Raw genomic sequence first — 6,865 nt, forward strand, 5'->3', positions numbered from 1 at the left:
TATAACGTACACTGTGACCGGTTTCACGTTCTCAAGTTCGACAGGATTCACGTTGTCGATTTGCCATTTTCCCGTATAATAAATCACTAAATATTAACGCCGTAGCTGGCCATTTCAAATTTGTGATATTTTTCACGAGTTCAACTATTATAATAAATTGATAACGTGGGAAAAAAACTATTATTAAACAGCAAATTTCGTGATATATCGTATTAAATGACAGACGTAACCTTATAATATTAGTATTAGTAGGCATAAATCTATATTTCCCATTGTGTTTGCATTTAGAATTTCAGTTTTTAATTATCGTTATTATTCATTAGTTACGTACCCATTACAAATTTATTTGGATGCATAATATTTGAATAATTTTACCGAGTACTGAAGTACCTATTATACCTATGTATACTTATACTATTATAGTTTAATATTTCTACGCTTAGTTTTTGTTTAATTTAAATGATATTAAACAGGAACTATATATTATTATTATTATTATTTATTATTACTATAATATTATATTATGTACGAGTATAATATTATATAATGTTATATTATAGAATATTTAAAACTCAAACTCTTAAAACATATCGTTAGATATTTTAAAAAGTTTTTTATAAAATAGTAATATCAAATCGGATGTAGGTACTATAATTGATAACGATTTAAATCATTTTAGTAAAACGAATAAGATTTCAAATTAAGGGGGAAAATTCAATGTCACTCGGTATCGTATGAAGTAGGTAATAACTAATAATACATCGTTGGATGCCAATGTAACAAATATATATGATCTATAAACAAAACGATATAATACTTGTTTTGATTCAACGAAATTATAATAATGACATCCGACTATAATTTAATTGTATTGTATCTATGGCCTATAGATAATATGGATGGATATAATTTTTATGTTGACCCACATTTAGTAAAATAATATATATTTTTATTATTGCCATGATACACTTTTGGACTATATCATTAAAATTACTAAAAGTAACCTCAACATATTCGATGTTGAACATCACAAAAAAAAAACTAAAGAACAATACAATTATAAAACTTTTTACTGTTGATGACGCTTTCTTTAATATTTAAAAAAGTAAACTGCGTACAGTTTAACTGTTAAGCTTAAATGTGTAATACCACGCAAAATACTTTTACAATATTTCTGAGATGTTGGTTGGCCACTGATTAAGAATTTAGATAGGTCAACTGAGTAGATTTTGCACATATATAAGACGAAGTTTATTAAATATAAACTATATATGAGTAGGTAATTTATTGTTATCTCTTTCAACGCGGTCCGTGTAGTTGTATTCTAATGTAAAGTGAGTAGATTTGAATGGAAAACGTGTCATATTTTGCGTGTTGATAAAATATAATATATTATACAGATAAATTGGTATGGATAAATATAAATTTTAAAACATTATGGCTTGTACAAATGTGAACTAAATAACATAATATATTCAATCAAAATAATTACCGTGGTATTTCATGTAATACTGATAAAAATAATATGTATAATAACAAATTATTTCATGTATTCTGATAAAGTTAATACAATTATACCTATATCGGATATCTATTAAACGTGTTACCAACTGCTGATAGCAAACTTTTTTTTATTATTTTTAAAGTTAAGTGTTGAAAAAATAAAAACACAGTCCCTATTAGTTAGTTTGAAAAAAATAAACAGAGAATTTCTCTTATTGTAAATTTAAACTAAAATCAAATAAATTATGCGCACAAATATAAAATATGCAAAAAACTTCTACGGTATTTCCACACTGCGTTTACGATTCTCGTAAAAAAAAGCTTAACCACTGTTTAATTATCGCTCAGTACATATTATATTATTTTTATATTATATTAAATATTATACTGTATTCGTATATAATAGGTATACACGTAACATACACTGCACAGACATTTATTAATCACTGTTTCGTCTGATGGGGGAAAATGGTGCAACGAGAGTTCGATCTCGGTTGTAATGCAACTAGAGCTTTATGTGACTGATAGGGGACAATGGTTAATTTGAACCTCTAGCCTGAAAGGGGTCAGGTTAAAAGCATCGTTAAATTTTTTTTCTTTATCTAAAATCAATATATATACCTATATATAGGTATATACGTTCCTGGTTAGGATTAAGCTTTATTTAACGGTCTGAACATATTTTTCATAAAAAAAAACTACAAATCAACCGTAAAATGTATTAAAATAATAGTTATTACATACTGATATTATGTAAGTATCGACGGGATGCGTCCGAAATACGGCAAATAAATTAATAAAACGATCTACGCACGATAACGTGCGACGCATAAACTACGAAACATGCAATGCCCAACGTGCGTTCTTCACAATATTATAAGGGTGCAGCGGATATTAATTTCGCATCCACCGTTTGCGCGTGCATGATTTATTGATAAGGAATGATGCAGTTATTATTTCCTGTTATTAAAATATGATGTATTGAAGATAGGACTTATGGTTGATATCGTGTATATAGTTATAATGTTTATATTTCATCGTATTCCATCGTAATTCATACATTTTAAATTTTAATTACCTATGTATATTATTACCTTGATTATAGTATGTTTTCACGATTTTTGTTTTTTAAGTGACTGCAGTAATGCAATAATGTCTTGAAAATCAACATTAGTTTTAAACAGTACCTAGTACATTCGCCTGTATCAACTTTAATCTATATGAACTGGTTATCATTTATCAAACAAATTTTATATTTTTCTTATATCTTTGACTTACACATGTCACGTATTCAGCTAGGTAAGTGATAGTTGTTACTTTGTTAGCAGATTCAAATTTCGACATTGGTGACTCGTAATACGTTTAGTGTACATTTTAGATTTATAGATGATGAATATTGATTAAAATTTGTAAGAAGTTTTATACATTCAGTTACTATAATTAGTAATGAATAATTTAGTACGTGGGTAGTTACTAAATAGAGCAAAAGAATAGCTGTTAAAATATTTTGTAAAAATTACCTCATTCCTCATATTTTATTTTTCATATTATTTTATAATATTTTGATTTAAGATATTTAAGTAAATCAATTAATATTCAAAACTTAAATATGTTTAAATTTATGTTACACTAGGTATATAACGACTAAATATACATGCATTAAAAGCTTTACAAAAACAAATTATTGTCTTCTTGTACACTATAATATTATGATAGAAATAGGTATAACGGTTAAACTATAGGAATAGATAAAATATGTTCCCCATTATGACATTTTCTATAAAAAAAAAAAAAACAAGTGCGAGTCGGACCCGCGCATGAAGGGTTCCGTACCATCATCAGCTATAAACACGTCGGCAACACTGCTTATATTATATATTCTAGGATGGATTTTTAGTATTTGTTGTTATAGCGGCAACAGAAATACATAATCTGTGATAATTTCAACTTTCTAACTGTCGTGGTTCATGAGATACAGCCTGGTGACAGGCGGTCGGACGGACGGACGGACAGCGGAGCCTTAGTAATAGGGTCCCGTTTTACCGTACGAATCCCTAAAAACTTTAAATTGAATAAATGTTTAATTAGGTTTTACATCACAAATTATATTTCTTTGATATATTATTTGCACCCATAAAATAATATACATATTAATAAAAGTAACCTATAGATTGCCATTGATTTTAAAATAATTACGCCATTGCTTATACAAGTATGTTACCTCGTATGTTACGCTCTTATTTCGTAATATATACCTATATATTTAAAATCAATGATGAACAACTAGGTACATACATATTTTTATTCGTCATTATTGTATAGAAAAGTTTATGATTTTCATTAAGTAAATTGATTTGAGTAATATTTATTTAAATTGAACATTTTAGAGTTATTTAAGTTGTTTGTTCTTATATTTCTTCGGAGTATAAAGTTTAAATACACATATTACTAATAATCAGAATAGTTTAAAAAAAAAAGTAAGACAATATGATAATATGATAATCTGAGTTAACAATGTATATTACAAGTGTTAAAAGCATTATTATATTTTTAATCTTTTATTTAGAATTATTTATAATTCAAAAAAAGGGAGATAAGTTTTATGTTTTTGCTAAAATTCCAACGGGAATAGAGATACGTTTTGGCATTACAACATTTTAGTTGAATTTACTAACGTTAAAAATAAAAATAAGACAATCAAAATCAATAACTACATATATATATAATATTTACATTGAAAACATTTCAAAACATAACCTTTATTTTGGGCATACAATTAGTTTAAGAAATCTCATTTCCAAATGTACCTATATTTAATATGCATTACCAGTAAAATAGAATTTGATATAAGATTTATTAGAGTACTGTATTATATATTATTATTTATCATAAATTTAAAACAAAACTAATTTGTGTCAGAGTAAATATTATTTTTTTAAAAATATGTGTAAAGAATAAACAAAATAGATTTTTTTTCTTAACCAAGACTATATAATATTAACTATATTTACGGACAGTGTGGCGGTGAAACGTCTTACCAAAAGGAATTTATAAGTTACAACAAATAAACAAACAGTATAGCTTACTATATAACTTTAAATATCTTATTTCTTTTATAGCAAATTAAAATCATTTAAAATGTTAGAGTTTTGACAGTTATAGAACAATATGATCCTAAAAATAATTTTTATTTACATACTGTTAATTTATTTTTAATATCAGACATAAAATTTTCCTAGTTATAATACCACTCGTACTATTCTACTATTATAGTATTCTATTTATAATATAATTTAGTTTGTTTTAGTAAGGAAAATTCATCCATCGTCATATACCTACCCATTGAATCAAATTAATCCTAACCTAAGAAATCACTAATTTTTGTAACACAATATTACTTTTATAACATATAGGTAATTGCCAATCTAATTAACTTATCGCCCCGTAACCAATATTGGCCTTGTATGCAATCATTACTCGCAATGCCATAATGGTACACTCGACCACATAAAAAAAACATGGTGGTAAAAATAGTAGGTATAACGTATTTGAGTCTAATAACAAAATATAATGTAATGCACTGGAGTTTATATCACGTAGGTAACTGCACTTAATTCAATCGCTTGTTAGTAGCTTATATCGAAACGTTTTTAAATTGTGGAATAGCTAGGTACATTAGTTAATTATAGAGGAAATGTTTCTAATGTTCGTATGTATAAATATATAATCATAATAATATTGTAACGATGGTATGTATGTATAAATGATAATATTGCGTCGTATATTATGCGAACAACTCTTGTAATGTTTGCAACTAAGTTTTAGCTCGTATATTTGACGATATAAATAAAGCCATAACCGTGTTGACATTCTAGATTTGGAAGAAAGCTTTTATAGTGAGTTATATACATTACAGGCTTTATTATAATATTATTTGGTTATTTTGTTTTGAAGGAGAGGGGGTATTTGATAATATGTTTTTCGAGCAATAAACAAATGCTTCAAACATTTTTTTGCTTCAGCATGGTAGGTACTGATTAATGATCGATCGAAAATCTGACACTCGTATTTTTAATCGAAGGCATAGCACCTAATAATATTGTGAGATTCTCATCAGACTTCGACTGAGTACCAAAAACGAAAAATATCAATTACACGCAATTCAAAACTCTTGAAGATTTCATCTCATATTTTATTGTCTAGAAGATATATGATTTGAGAAGGTAGTTTATTTAATATGATTTCGAACGTGTTTATAATAATGATTCGTCTGATGTACAGGAATCGGCAACTCATGGATAGCCTTTTAAATTCGATTAATTCATAAGTAGTCAATCAGAACGTTTGATGTGCCATTCAATGTACGAGAGTATTCGACGTTCTACACTGAAATAGTGAAATGTCAACGTGAATTTAATTTACTCGTCTTTGTCAACAGATAAGCATCCGAATCACGGAGAGAGTCCTTCCTGATATATATATATGCAGCAATGGCAGCACCTATATTTTATAATAAAGTCAAGTTAACAATTCGTGTTAAACGGAAAATATGAATAATTACAAAGCTTTGTCGTGAACATAATTATAATTCTCGAGAGTTTTAGATGGTAAATAATTATGAACAATACGCCGCGCCAGTGCCTCGTATTAAACACGATTTCGAACGCGGGAAGTGGATAGCGTTTTAAATACTACACCGGTGTGGTTCGATTTAATATTTTTTATATATTTTATTAACATATTGACAATTTTGCAGAAGTCTCAGTCACGTGGATTTAAAAATATAATTAAAGTAAAGTTACAGCGGTAACATACCGAGTCGATATCGGCTGTAATATGGGTCGTGGTCCGGAGATAAAAGTCGCTTAACCGATATCTCTCAGCGCTCAGCTTCATTAGTTAATAAAGAAATACTATCATTACTAAACATTCAGACATCAACAAAACGAAACGCGAAATTAATTACATTGAACAATTGAAACCTGACAATCTTTACCTAATACGATGAGAGTATAATGAGTACTATTATATAGGTATATAATATATATATATATGTATAATTTATAGATGTACTTAATATATATTTTATTTATGGGTTTTACATTAATTTACAACGTTGAAAATTGGCAGTGAAATCAGAAGTTATTGCTGGTAAACTCTTGATAAAAAAAAAAAGCCTTTTTAGCCAGCACGTGTACAGTATACGTGTATACCTACTGTATAGTATTCGTTATAATATATCGAAATTTCAACCTATAGGTCGTGACCCGTGAATCGTGACTAAATCTAGTATTGGGTCACTAAATACATTTAATTATTACTTTAAATTTTCATTTAAAAGTATTCTTTAGTAATTAGTTGT

The sequence above is a fragment of the Acyrthosiphon pisum genome, chromosome A3 (assembly GCF_005508785.2).
Source record: "Acyrthosiphon pisum isolate AL4f chromosome A3, pea_aphid_22Mar2018_4r6ur, whole genome shotgun sequence".
Classification (NCBI taxonomy): Eukaryota; Metazoa; Arthropoda; class Insecta; order Hemiptera; family Aphididae; genus Acyrthosiphon; species Acyrthosiphon pisum.